Source organism: Topomyia yanbarensis, chromosome 2, assembly GCF_030247195.1.
Source record: "Topomyia yanbarensis strain Yona2022 chromosome 2, ASM3024719v1, whole genome shotgun sequence".
Lineage (NCBI taxonomy): Eukaryota > Metazoa > Arthropoda > Insecta > Diptera > Culicidae > Topomyia > Topomyia yanbarensis.
In genome coordinates, this window is record NC_080671.1 from 113,933,280 (window position 1) to 113,946,736 (window position 13,457).

Here is a 13,457-nt window from a genome sequence, read left to right on the forward strand (position 1 = left end):
TTCTCATAAAACATGAAATTAAATATGCCAGATTTAAGGGGTTATATACCTTTTTATTTTTCAGAAAATCGAAAAAAAATTGCTTTATTTGAAAGTACAACTCATTGAGATTTTTTCTCAAATTTTCATAGAGATCCTACCAATACATCGAAAGTCTATCAAATTTTCATAGAGATCCTACCAATACCTCGTCTATCAAAAGCAGTGGTAACTTTAAACTTTATACTCGATTATCTTGAAATGTTGTTTTCCAAAAAATGACCCGTGATCACGATTGCCGAAAAACTACTCAACCGATCTTCTTAATTTTGTTTTCAATTGCTCGTAATTTTTTTTGGTACCTAAACGATTCCATTTTTATGCATAAATTTTCATTTTGCTAGTAAACTATTTTTTATACAATTTTTTACATTTTAATTTTTAGAGCTCAAAACATCGATTTTTTTACATTTTAATTTTTAGAGCTCAAAACAACGAATTTTCGGGTAAAACATTCCCATATGCAGGAAAAAATATTATTACCCAATAAAATAAAATAAAATCAAACTTTCCTCAATTTTTTCTCAAGAAGGTATTCAACCCCTTAAGCAATTACTAAATTATGCAATAAAAATTGGACTAAACCGTTTTGCGCGTTAAGGGCACAAGACCTAATTTTAATTAAGTTTTGTTTTTTTTGTGTTTCGAATTCATCTCGTCAGTAACTAGCACCATCTGGGTGTCTAGTTAGACGATGTATCTGAACTAGTACCCAAATTAGCACTAGTTAGACACAAAAAATTCCAAACAGTTCACATGACATATGTGAACGCCTAAAGCCACATGTCCCGAGTGATGTCCCGGGAAGCAAATATAGCTCTGGTTTGCTGACGAGAAAGCGAAGACGAACTCTTGTCTTTTGGTTACTAAATGTTGATTCTTAGTACCATACTCAAGAATCAGAATATATTGGCACAATTGGCACGTTCCCCATGTTATTCGGTGATTTATGTCTTGCCATCTCGTAAAATCACTGTCCTGATAAATGGAAAAAAGGGGGAAAAGGAGTTGTGAGGTTGGATATAAGACATACGTTAAGTGCACATGCACAAGCCATTTCGCGAAGATTTGTGTTGCCAATTGTGAGAAATTCAACGAAGATACGTACTAAAATCTTTAAAATCGCAACCGACCATCTTCGATCTCGATGAAATTTAACACATTGAAATGGAAGACTGAACATTTTTCACAATCAATGAGATATTTTTGGCTCAAGAGCAACTTTTCAAGAAAACTAATAGTGCTATTTGTGCACTACACTCCGCTACATAAAAAAAATTTAGGTTTCATGAAGGCAAGCCTTCGTAAAACTCAAAAAAAAAAATTAAAAATGCGCCAATGAAAGGTAATTTAAAGTGTTTACACTAATCCACCCTACCTACTTTGATTAAAGGGGATAAGGCAGATATGCGAGCCTTTAAGGATTGGGGAAGAATGTCAGGCATAGTGTACAAGTTTTCAGTTCATTTCCAATAAAACTGACAAAAGTAGGATTGACTTTCATCGTGTTTTAGACTAGCGTCAGAAATGCAGCGAGCGCAAAAAGCATACAGCGATAAACTCATTTGCACATTCTCTTTGCAGAATATCAGCCGATTCATTAGACAACTACGATTCAAATTATGCCAAATAGTATGTGGAAAAACAATTGACCTATCGGAATGGTGCTTTTGAGAAAGTAGCTGTGATTTTTTGTCATACTACCACATTGTGCACAAAATCGTAATGAAAAAAAACCACAGCCACTTTTTCAAAAGCACCATTCCGATAGGTCAATTGTTTTTCTGCGTACTATGTTACCTCATAAATAGATGCTATAGCTAAAATGCACTGAAATGATGATACCTACTTTTAAAAATACTATCGATTTGAGGAATACCTGCAATGACAAGCAAACGTGTTCTTTCTAACATAAGTCCAGTAAACTTGTTGGCACAATGTTTACATATGATAAATTAATCATGCCTTCAAAGCACCTATTTCTTTAGAACCAGCAAATCGCGTCTACATTTAAGCGTCGAATTTCGGAATCTCATAATTATATCATCATAGAAACATTATCTCATCAACCCGACGCATGGTATCGATTAAAAGGCGACGAAATGTTAATAAGTTTCTTTGAGCACTTTATTATTTATAAAGCGCGAATCAGTTATATGTACAAACGTACATGTATACGAGAGAGGGCGTTCTGTACATGTGTGTTGGTACCGAGTAATTCTCAAACCAATACGCCATTAACATTGAATCTGCCAATACATTCTCGATTGTGAGGTTTTTAGTTGTTAGGTTGTTAGTTTCTACCGTCTTGGACGTCAAATAAGTAATGTAATGCATTTTTGTCTCGTCACTTTATATTCATTATACCATTTATAATGCAAAAATCGCATTGGAATCGTGCGTATTTGCATTTAAATCATGCGGTTTCTTTTTTTTGTGTAGTGAAAAATAGCTCATCAGTTTTATTTAAGTATATTTCAAACGACATTATTGTGCGCGGACAATTTTTTGCATTGCTTTACAACTTTTCATTGAAAATCTAAATTTAAGCTTGTAGTCCAAAACCTGTAAATATTGGAAGTAGCTGCACAACAGTCTGGATGAAAAATTATAACTATCAGATTTAGTGAGTAAAAGATCGTTTCTCGACATATCGTTATAAAAAAGTATGCTGTACGCACAATTTTTGTGTCTAGTGTAGATTACGGTCGGTCGCGTCTCGGATAATTAGTTGTTCAATGTCTGAGCGGTTTCTACACGTTTTCTTTTACAAGAAAGACAAAACACTAAATATTCAACCCTTTCCATTGACAGTCTGCATCAATTCTGAAAAAAAAAATCAAAGTACGAAAAGTTTCTTAATTTTACGATGTACAAACTCACACTATTTCTAAAAAAGTATGCTGTACGCACAATTTTTGTGTCTAGTGTAGATTACGGTCGGTCGCGTCTCGGATAATTAGTTGTTCAATGTCTGAGCGGTTTCTACACGTTCTATCGCAATGTTCTAAACGGCGTTGCCAATCCTATAGAATAGTGGATTGCGAAATCCGTTTCCAAAGCAACTCTCTGCTACGGTACCCGGATGGCATAATCTGCCCCGCTGCTACTGCCCGGGTCAGTAGACAGTGCGCTGATGGTGATAAAATTCATTCATTGCTTTTATAGAATCACAGGTGTAGTTGTCGCGCAGCTCGCTGCCGTCACTCGGTGAGTGGTGGCGCTCTATCGCAATGTTCTACTGAGTGCCACAACACAACCACACATGACCAGCACATTTTACAATGAACCAGTACACGGTGCGTTACATAGCGGTACTTTCCGAGCCCCTGCTCGACCGAAATGACATTTGGTGCGCACTTTGTTTACTTGGCTGATCAGCTGTTCACAGGCTTTCTAAAGAACAGCTGATCAGCCAAGTAAACAAAGAGAGCGCAGCAAATGTCATTCCGGTCGAGCTGAGGCTCGGAACGTAACGTTTGTAACACAGCGTATTTTGATTAATACTGCACCCACAGTGGTGTAGTACTAGATTTGCTTGGCTGGTTTTATGCCGCTGTGCGCACGCGTACACCGAAGCGGCTCGTGTTGAGCTGTCACTCTAGAATTTGTACGCGGAAGAGATTTTGTTTTGGTTTCGTCGTAACTTCCATAATATGTAGCACTCTACGAAGACGACCGCGGACGGAAATCAGTAAACGGTAAATCGTTATGCGTCCTAGTGTTGGTACTGTAATGGAAATAAATTTATTTGTTTTGCCCGAACACATATGGGCATGATCAATGTGTCTCACAAGACGCGATCTGCGTGCGTACATATGTGAGCTACTGTTTATGTTATTACTTTGCGTATTTAGATCTTGATTGGTTTTTCGTAGCATGTACGCACATTTTCGTTGGCGTCGTTTTGGAATGAGTTTTGATTAAGGGACACTTTTGATTAGATGATGTCTTTACTCAGTGAACTTTAGACATTCCAAAAATTTATGTATTTGAACGTAATTTAAGTGGATTTTTTTGCACAAAGTTGATTTAGGATCAATTCCCGACAGGCTTATTAGGGTGTATAACCCTACTGCGAAAAAATTCCGGGCAAATCGGTGTGGTCCGCCATAGCTGACAGCAGTACAGAAGAATTTTGGCAGAGCCAATTTGAAATTTTTTCAACTGTCGGAATCTTGACGGGTTTTCTACCGACTGCCAAATTTTTTTCCAAGCGGGCTACAGCTCATTCATATGTCATTACACGTATGAACGGCTAGAGCCCTCTAGTTTGAGTGGGGCCAAGAAGAAAATGTATCCAAACAAGTAGAAATTTGGCGCGTACATGATAGGAAACCGTCAGATTTCTGCTCGTGTGAATACGTCAAATTCGTCTTGGCTAGCCTCTAGAGTAGAGGAAAATTACTCGTTTCTCTTTTCAATTTTCAGAAATTGATTCTGAAAAGAGATTTCTCATTTTTTCAAGATTTATTTTTGATTTCTTGATCAGTTCATTCGTGGATGGCGAAAAACTGGAATCCTGTACTTGATTTCTGAATTAAATCATGCAATAATGGCACGGATTATGATTTATTAAATTCAATTTTTTTCACACTAGCAGTTCTGAATACTTATTTCTTGGTTATGATTAGTTTCATTTTTTACACCAATTCTTTTTATATTGCAGTTGTGCGTACCTTTTCAACGGATCAAATTTTGAAGAATACTCACTTACATACTTACGCCCGCGATTTCGCCTACATGAAAAAACCCCGGTAGTTAAGTAAACGGAGCATCTTTAAACTTCCAAACGCGGTCTCAAACATTAACCCACCACTCGCGCGATCATGAAACGGTCACGTCCGGAAGTCTTTCTTCGGTCCTAGCAGTCTGGACTAATGTCTGCAGTTGAACCAATCATAAAAGTGACGCTCATATTCACTAAACAACACGTTCCATGGTGACATGATCTGGTACTCTAGTGATATGGGGAAACGGACTCTCTTCTACCATCTGTACCATACACTAAAAATTAAGCATCAGACTCACGGTTCGCGTGCGATCAAGCAAGAATACACACTACATCATTATAAAATTGAAATTATACACGCGAAGTCACATACACGTGACATACGCGTTAAAATACAAATGCTTGAGCCCTTCGCGACCATCCACGGCACCTACACCCGCGATCTCGTAAACATGATAACATCCCGGTGATAAAGTAAATGTCTCAGCTCCTATAAATTTTCAAACGCGGTCTCAAGCGTGAACCTAAAAACTCCCGCGGTCGCACGATCATGAATCGGTCACTTCCGGATGTTTCTATCCTTGATATCAGCAGACTAGGTCCATGCCTTCAATTGGATCAATTAAAAAAAGAAAGCTCTCATATCCACTGGACACCACGTTACATCGCGACATGATCGAGGACTCTAGTGATATGGGGTAACTTACTCCCTGTGAAAATGTGAATTGTACACCGAAAACTGACCATCCAAGAACGCACGCGTATATAGGAATGGCCACACGGTTACAAAATCCAGTCTTGTACACGCGAAGTCACATGAACGCGATCACACGTGACAAACACGTTAACATACGAACGCTTAAGCCCTTCGCGATTAACAACGCGCACCTACTTTCTCTATCGCGCAAACTCAATAACACCCCGCTAATAAGGAGAACGTTTTAGCATTCACGAAGTTTCAAACGCTGTCTCAAACGCGAACCTAAAAACGTCCGTTTTCGCGCGCTCATGAATCGATCACGTCCGAAAACCATTACTCTCTGTCCTAATAACTCAGGTCTATACATTCAGTCCAATTTTTTAAAAATAAATTTTTTTTCTTACCTTGCCCTTCTCCGCATCGACTATCTATGCTGTATTTTCTTTTGTCCATATTGATTTTCATAATAAATTCATTTGGCATGGCTCGTCGGATTAGTATCACTGAGCCGTGAATATTTTATTTATTCAACAAAACGTTGAAAACGGAACTGAAACCTGTTTCAGTAATTTGCCAGTGCGTACGAAGTTTTCTTTTGTGTGACGGAGAGCTGTTTGTAGCTTCGTCTAATGCTGCCTGGGGTCAATACGACGTCTTCGATTGTGTTTACGAACTCAGTTCTACCTCATTGAGCTATATTTTTGTTGGTTGGGCAGTAGTCTGGGGTTTGGTTGAAGACTGTGTGCTGACTGGTTGGCTAATGGAATTCAGGGTGATAAAAATGGTTTTCATAACCATAAATATTCTGACCGCTTACGTCCAATTGCTATAGTTTCCCTACTCCAAAGTAGTCAATATGTTTGCCATATGTAAGTTTGCTATCGTTTCAAATTTTTGCTTCTGTTGCAATATACCCCATATAAGGTGAATGTCGCTCCTGAATGCCTCTGTCTAGGAATACTTTTGATTGTTCATTGTGGTTTTGAGAATGATAGACAACTAACTATGACTGTCGCGACTTGCTTTTACTTACATTGCGGCGTTCTACCGATAAATAGCTATACCGGACTGATTTCTGGAGATGATGACATTTTGATTTTCGTCTAGGTCTTGTGACGCGATGAAAAAATCTCACCTCAGAATCCTCAGGTTTATGTAAGACACAAGCAAATCATTTCGTGCTGTGGAAAATTTTCGTGAGTTAAAAGCTTATTGCTTTTTTCATTCCTTAAACTTTAAGAACTTTTGGGAAAAACATTAACTTTCCTCAAATATTTCACTTTAAGGATTAGCAGCGTTACATATAAGATTGAAAACGAGGTAAGGCTCCGTTATCAGATCTACTATCATTTGCGGAAGTCATCCAGAATGTACATAAAATTAGGACATTCGGAAACAAACATTGCACATTTTAAAAGCTGTCACTTAAAGATGTGTGAAAAAAAATCTCATTGGGCTGTTAGCCGTGTTTCACGGAATTGTACGCGATGTTGAAATACACAAGCAGACGATCAGTCCCCTAGTTGTTAAATTACGGATCGTTGCTTAAATATCTGCTCATACTCATACATAGTCCGTCGACCGTATTAAGAAACGGCACACCACAATTCACTAATCGAATATGTGACCTTTCTAGGACACATTCAGCTAGTCCAGATGCCTGTTTTCAGTTTCTTCCGATCACCGGGTGTATTATTTCTCCAATTTAGTCAGACATTTCTGACTCTCGGAAGGGCAACACAGCCCCGTAATTTCCAACGTCCTTATTTGCCCGTGTCGTTCTGGACACATTTGGAACCAGTTGCGTTGCACAATCTTACGCTAATCCTGCCATCACAATTCGATCCTCCGAAGGTCATTAATGAGACTGTATTCGTCTACGAAAACGTTTCTCCAAGTGATTTTCAGATTTTTTCGTGGTGTGAAACATCATACCCATTCCTCAAGCTGAGACCAGATGAAATAATCTTTGGATGAAATAAGGATTTTGAGTCAAACCAAGTTTCTCCTACTGTGTGAAATCAAAAAAATTTTTAAATCCAAATAGACAAGCTCTCTGAACTGTTAGTGAGGTTAAACAGTTCCATGCAATGTTCTATAGGCGAAATCACTGGTACGCATTTTGCTATTGATTTGAGAAAAACCTTACTGAGAGCAAGCACATCTTCCAGATCGTTCTAGTACGTTACAGTGATAGTGATCAGTGATACCTTCCACAAACTTATGAGTATTGGGTGAATCACGCCTTTTGGTTGCAACTTTCATTTCGAAAACTTTTAGCACATATAGTTGCGTCTGATCACTTGCTAATTAGAAGCAATGCGTTCAGGTAACGGTGACTAAGCCAGTATCTGTTTAATTTAGGTTAACATAACAACTATACCTTTTTAATCCTAGCTCTTTTCGCCCTTATATTGATGAGTTTTTTCGTCATCATTGTTTACGGAAACAATATTCGACAAGGCACGTCGTTCCAGTCATGTTAGACTGTTAGATTAGGTGATTCATCTTTTAATAAAATGAATTTGTGGGCATGTACTATTCGAGGAAAAATTAGGTATATTTCAACAAACATGTTTGAGCGTATACACCCGATCCGAAATCAGTCACTATCATACAATGGTGCCCAGTGCTGAGCTCCCTCACGATACTGATGGCAAACCAGCTAGACAAAAGAGAATGAAACGGTTAGCAGTTAAAGCAGTAAGCGATGCTTTTTTGAGTTACGGTTCTCATTCCAATGAATTGACAACAGTCAGACGGTTCTCTTCTGAATCTCTCACTCATTGGAATCATTATTGAGAGGAAGGGAAATTGACCGTGGTTTTATTAACAATATAAATACGGTTATGACGGTCATCTTATTACAAACAACGAGCTAGAATTAACAAACAGGCGCTTTCACATAAAAAAGCTATGCATAAAAGAAACTGAAAGGTGGAGAAAAAATCAACAAAGCACCGCATGCTGCCTGAATACAGTACACTGATAATATTTAGTTTACCATACCAATCCAAAACAAATGGTACTCAATCTGTCTATCATTTCAATGCGTTCTCTCTCGCACGGCTTCTGTGAGAGATAGTTAACTGAAACACTATCCGAGGAAAATGGAAATGAAATAACGGTCATTTTTGTGGTGATACGATCACTTCATATTTACCGTCACAATTCAAAGACCATCGTGAGATTGCACAGCACTGATGGTGCCTCATCTTATGGTTCAGTGGTGGGGAACGTGGCAAAAAACGATGACAACCACACCTTTAAATCCATCTCCACATAATGATTTTTTACACCAACCGATCGCTGAAGAGAAAGTAAAATATTTGCAGCAATCAATGCTTCAATTGATAACTGCAATGCTAAATTCTACCTGTATGGTTGAAGCATATCAAACTGGGCGGGAATCAGAAATCAGTTGCCACTGGATCAAATGGCACGTCCCGCATGTTGATCGGAGGTTTCTACCTTGCCATAATTGGTCTTTTCATCATTTCCCTGTTGGGAAAATTGGGGAAGCGGTATGGTTAGGGATAAAGAAAATAACGACACAGAGAACATATACAATATGGATCTTTCACTCCCAAGGGAATAAAGACATTTCTAGACGAGCAGATAAATCACTACCTCCGAGGGGATATTGAGATGATTGAACGACAGCATCCCCAAAGAGCTACTGTCATTCAAATTCGGCTTAAACCGATTTTTGTTTATAATCTTTCGACGTGATTTTTTGGAATCCATAGTTCAGTTTATAACGATTTCTTGGGAGAAATTTCGCAGAATGGTCGTCGATTCTGAAAAAAATGTACTCCAGTAGTATCTCTGTAATCGCCTTGGTTCTCAGTACTTCCCAGCAAACTGCCTGCGAACCAGTATTATGGAAATATAGCCTAATCAAAACATCAGTACTCTTCAAACATGCTATGGGATTCCACGGACTGTAAAGAAATACCTTATTATGGCGAAGGCTACAAGATTTGACCGTAAAACGGAAGTCCTCTGCCTTCCCACTTATCTTCTCCAATTTCTGTTTCAGCCAGGTAAAGCTTTGTTGGTTATCCGAAGAGAACCAAACAAAACCATACCTTAAACTAATCTCACTGAAACTGTAAATGAATGTGTTAGGAGGGATTGAAAAGAGACACCCGTGAAGATCTTTTAACAGATCATCGATTAGATCAATCGAATAAATATTGCTTGCTAGCATTCGATAAATATTGAGACTCCAAGACACTATAGAATGAGCCGAAACCTTGTTGAAGAGAGCACCTCTACGATCCGATCAATTTTTTTTTCCATTTTTAAGAAATTAGAATCAGTACGCTTCTCGCAACTGCCAGCATTCACACCTGATGTTGTGGGAAGTGACTCAATTTTCGAAAAGGATAATAAAAAAGTGTAGGAATTTACAATCTAGCAAAGTCTACACAATTAAATCCAATTTTGCACTTCAAAATTGTATTATCACACAGAAGAACCGCAAGAGGTTGCTACATCTACACGTTTAAATGATCAAATACGATGTACTTATGATCAGATAACGATGGTTGCCAATTTACGCGTAATACCGTCAGAGCAGAGAGTTGCATCTAACACCTCTTCTCTGCAGATCGTGCAACTGTTGAGTGATGCAGTTTTAGGGTGCTTAACTAGTCCATCAATTCGGTGCCTCTCAAATTGATATCTGAGTTGCCCCAAATAATGTGGTGGGTATTTTCAACACTCCCGAAACCCATTTCTGCCACAGTATGACACAACCCTTTTAAAGTCATCAGAAGGTGATGATTCATGATGCGGCAAATATACCGAACAATAGACGTATTTCCTGTTTACGTTTTCAACAGTCATATTGACTGCGACAGCACAAATATCACGAGCTGTGAGGTCAGATAGAAGATATGCGTCAATAGCACTATTCACTAGTTTAAATACACGAGGCATTTCACGTGAATTTGGTATGCCATTTTGTTGTAAGCTGCGAATACGGGGTTAAGTAGCTTTCCAACAGAGGTTTCCTTCATGGAATTACGGCTCTTGAACCTATGGTAGCTTTTTCTTCCTGCATAAAGCGGAATTGATTCATAGTTGATGTACGTTTATGTCGAAGATTAATTTGTGCTATTATGACCATGGTCGATCAGAGCATGGCACATTTCATAACTGGAACTTATTCTACAGCATCTAGAAGATATCAAACACATTGGTTTATAATCGGCTATAGCGAATCCCGTAATGGGCATTGGTGATATAAACATCATTTGAATCCCACGATTTGCGAAAAAACGAACGTCTACCGTGTAAAAGATTCGTTTAACGCAGCAAGGATTCTTATTTGAAGTTTAAACCGATCTTGGTATCATTCTTATTGCAGCGCTATGTTTGCCTTTTTCGTTGCACTGGTATGTGAACTAATTTCTAGTGAGGAGACTTACAAAAACTTACTAAGAAATGAGTGCTCCGCTGGTTACTATTAAGTTTTGATTCCAAATGGGCCCACTTGCTATTTGTCTATAAGGAATCCATCAACAATTGATTTGGTTTTGACATATCAAAGTCACATTTGTAACAAATTAATTACACATGCTGACTTTGGTTCTTGCTTTCTCAATAAAACAGTTCCAATCCCATTAGCTCAGTGTTTAAATATCGCAACACAAATTTGGAAACTTATATTGAGATTAACTTTAATCGTGATCTTGATTCACAAAATAAAGCTGACATTGATAGAACATTACCAAATTTAACTGATTCTATAGAGGGATTCCATGAGAAACCGGCCGACCGCAAAATATGACCATCGTCGTTTCGAACGGAACATTGCAATGGTGTTCGGTTAATGAATCTCCATTATTTTCTCTGCCAATTTCAATATTTTGATGCAAAAGCAATTTTTCAAAAGGACGTAAACGTTTCTACGTGGATTAATTTCAATTTTTTTTTGTTCGATCACTGTATTTTATGCAACAAAACTATCTGAGAACGAATTACACGGAATGAATACTTCTGTACGAAAAAATGTACACTGAAGAAAATGTTTTCATTTTTCACAAAAACAAAAGGTTGTGTTAAAAATTTAAATTGTAAAAAAACATATTTCCTTTAACTTTTTATTTAATTTTGTCAACGAAAACTCAAAATCAAAAGAAGCATTTTGAATGTTGGAGAACTTATCGGTAAAAAAGTTTTTCTAACAACAACTTTATACATGTTTTTAAATTTAATGCTAATTGTCACGCAAAACTAATTTTAATACAAAATATAATTCCAAGTACCTATCATTTTAAATCAAAATGCGTTTGACAAAAAATTTCCAAAATGCGTTAGTCGTCGAGATATTTGGAATTTTGCTCCAAAAAAAACAATTAATTAGTATAATTACGTCCTTTTAAAAAGTTATTCTCGTTACCCCATCAAAAAATGTCACCAATCTAATGTTTATCATTTAAGAGACGTAAAAGAATCTTTTTAGTGTATATGGATTATGCAGAAGCTTTCAATGAAAAAGTTTTCCTAACAACAACTTTTGACATATTTTTAAAATTCATACTATGTGTAGTCAAAAATACAATTTTCTTTTTGAATATGATTCTAAACGCTACTTTAAATCAAAGTGCTTATAACAAAAAATTTCTAAAATGTAGTAGTTCTCGGGATATTTTATTTTTTTAATACCACAATTTTTTTGTTTTATTAAGACCTTTTCAGAAGTTATTCGTATTTCTCCATCAACTACAATAGGTTTTTCGAAAGGCACGTAACATTTTCTGTAACTTTTTATTTAACATCCAGTCGATATTGTGAAACCATTTAAAAGCTATACGAAAACTATCATAATATTATTTTACCATAGGGTCTGATGATTAAACTATAGAGTTGAATCATATTTTGGTTATTTCCGGGCTATAAAGTCCAAATTCTGAATATTCTTCAAATAAAAAAAAACTGATTTGCAATACATTAAACTGCAATCAGATTCTTACTCCTGCGGGAATATTTAACTGGGAAACATTTAACACCACACTTCAACCTGCCGGGATCCACAGGAAATCAATCGAAATCAGATCTGTTATTTTATTGATCTTGAAATTCTCCATTACGGGCCATAAATTTTCCATTCGAGTCATTCACACCCGCAAATCACCACCGCCCCAGGGCGGACGAACAGCTCGCGGCCCGGCTCGATTCTTCGCAGATGCCTCGCCCGCTCGCTCAAAAACCTCATCCCGTCGTCCCAGGCACCAGAGTAAGCATTTACACATTTACAGTTTCTCTCCCCATCTTTACCAGTTGGTGACCGTTGGCGTTTTGGCGAGCTACGCCGTGAGTGATCCTCAAAGTCGCTAATGTGTGAAAAAGATTCATGATAAGCAGATATATTTATAGCACCCCCCTCGGAGTTACGCAAGTGCTAAATATAAGTGCGAAAGCAATCGGAAGAAAAGTGCCGGAGATCGGTAGAAGGAAGCAGTGAGTGTTCCAAGTGTTTGTATTGGGAAGAATCCGATCTGGTTCTGGTCGCCATAAATCAGTGCTCGTTGAGTGATGCAGAAAATTCTCAATCTGTCACAGTGAGTGATGTGAGAAAATTTTGGTAGAGAGCGACGAAAGGAAAAGAAAAGAAAATTTAATTGTTGATCTACGATATACGTCGGTGTTGGTGCTAATTTTCAGATTAGTCAAAGTTCGAGAGGCAGAGCAGTGCGCAAGGACCGTGAATCAACCGTGCGGGGTTTAAATCCCGCCAAGGATCTTATGCTGTTAGCTATCACCGAAGTTCGTCGATTGAAGCCTTCCCAAAGATGTAAGTTTGAATGGATGCACGCATGTACCAAGGTTCGGTTACTATACTGATCAACTGACCTCTTTTTGTATTTTTCGAAATCGATTCGACCTTCGGTCAATTGGCAATTTTGCTGAGTCGCGCGGATATAAACCTTCAAACGGAACGCGCGACTTGTGTTGGTTTCATTTACGAAAGTG

The 13,457-nt window shown here is 37.7% G+C and overlaps 2 protein-coding genes across 8 annotated transcripts in view; both read left to right on the forward strand.

The window, feature by feature from the left end:
- Nucleotides 1-13,457, forward strand: part of LOC131679245 (dual 3',5'-cyclic-AMP and -GMP phosphodiesterase 11) — a 422,056-nt gene that overhangs the window by 42,350 nt on the left and 366,249 nt on the right. For 3 of the 7 annotated variants that reach the window (XM_058959935.1, XM_058959933.1, XM_058959931.1), the window contains one exon: nt 12,743-13,278. The exons of 2 other annotated variants lie outside the window; for them this stretch is intronic. The gene's annotated coding sequence lies outside the window, so the exon portion shown is untranslated. Of the gene's footprint in view, nt 1-12,742; nt 13,279-13,457 lie in introns of those variants that run through there. 2 more of the 7 variants (XM_058959934.1, XM_058959932.1) reach the window with 1 other exon arrangement.
- Nucleotides 1-13,457, forward strand: part of LOC131679674 (uncharacterized) — a 67,204-nt gene that overhangs the window by 21,265 nt on the left and 32,482 nt on the right. The window lies entirely within an intron of this gene.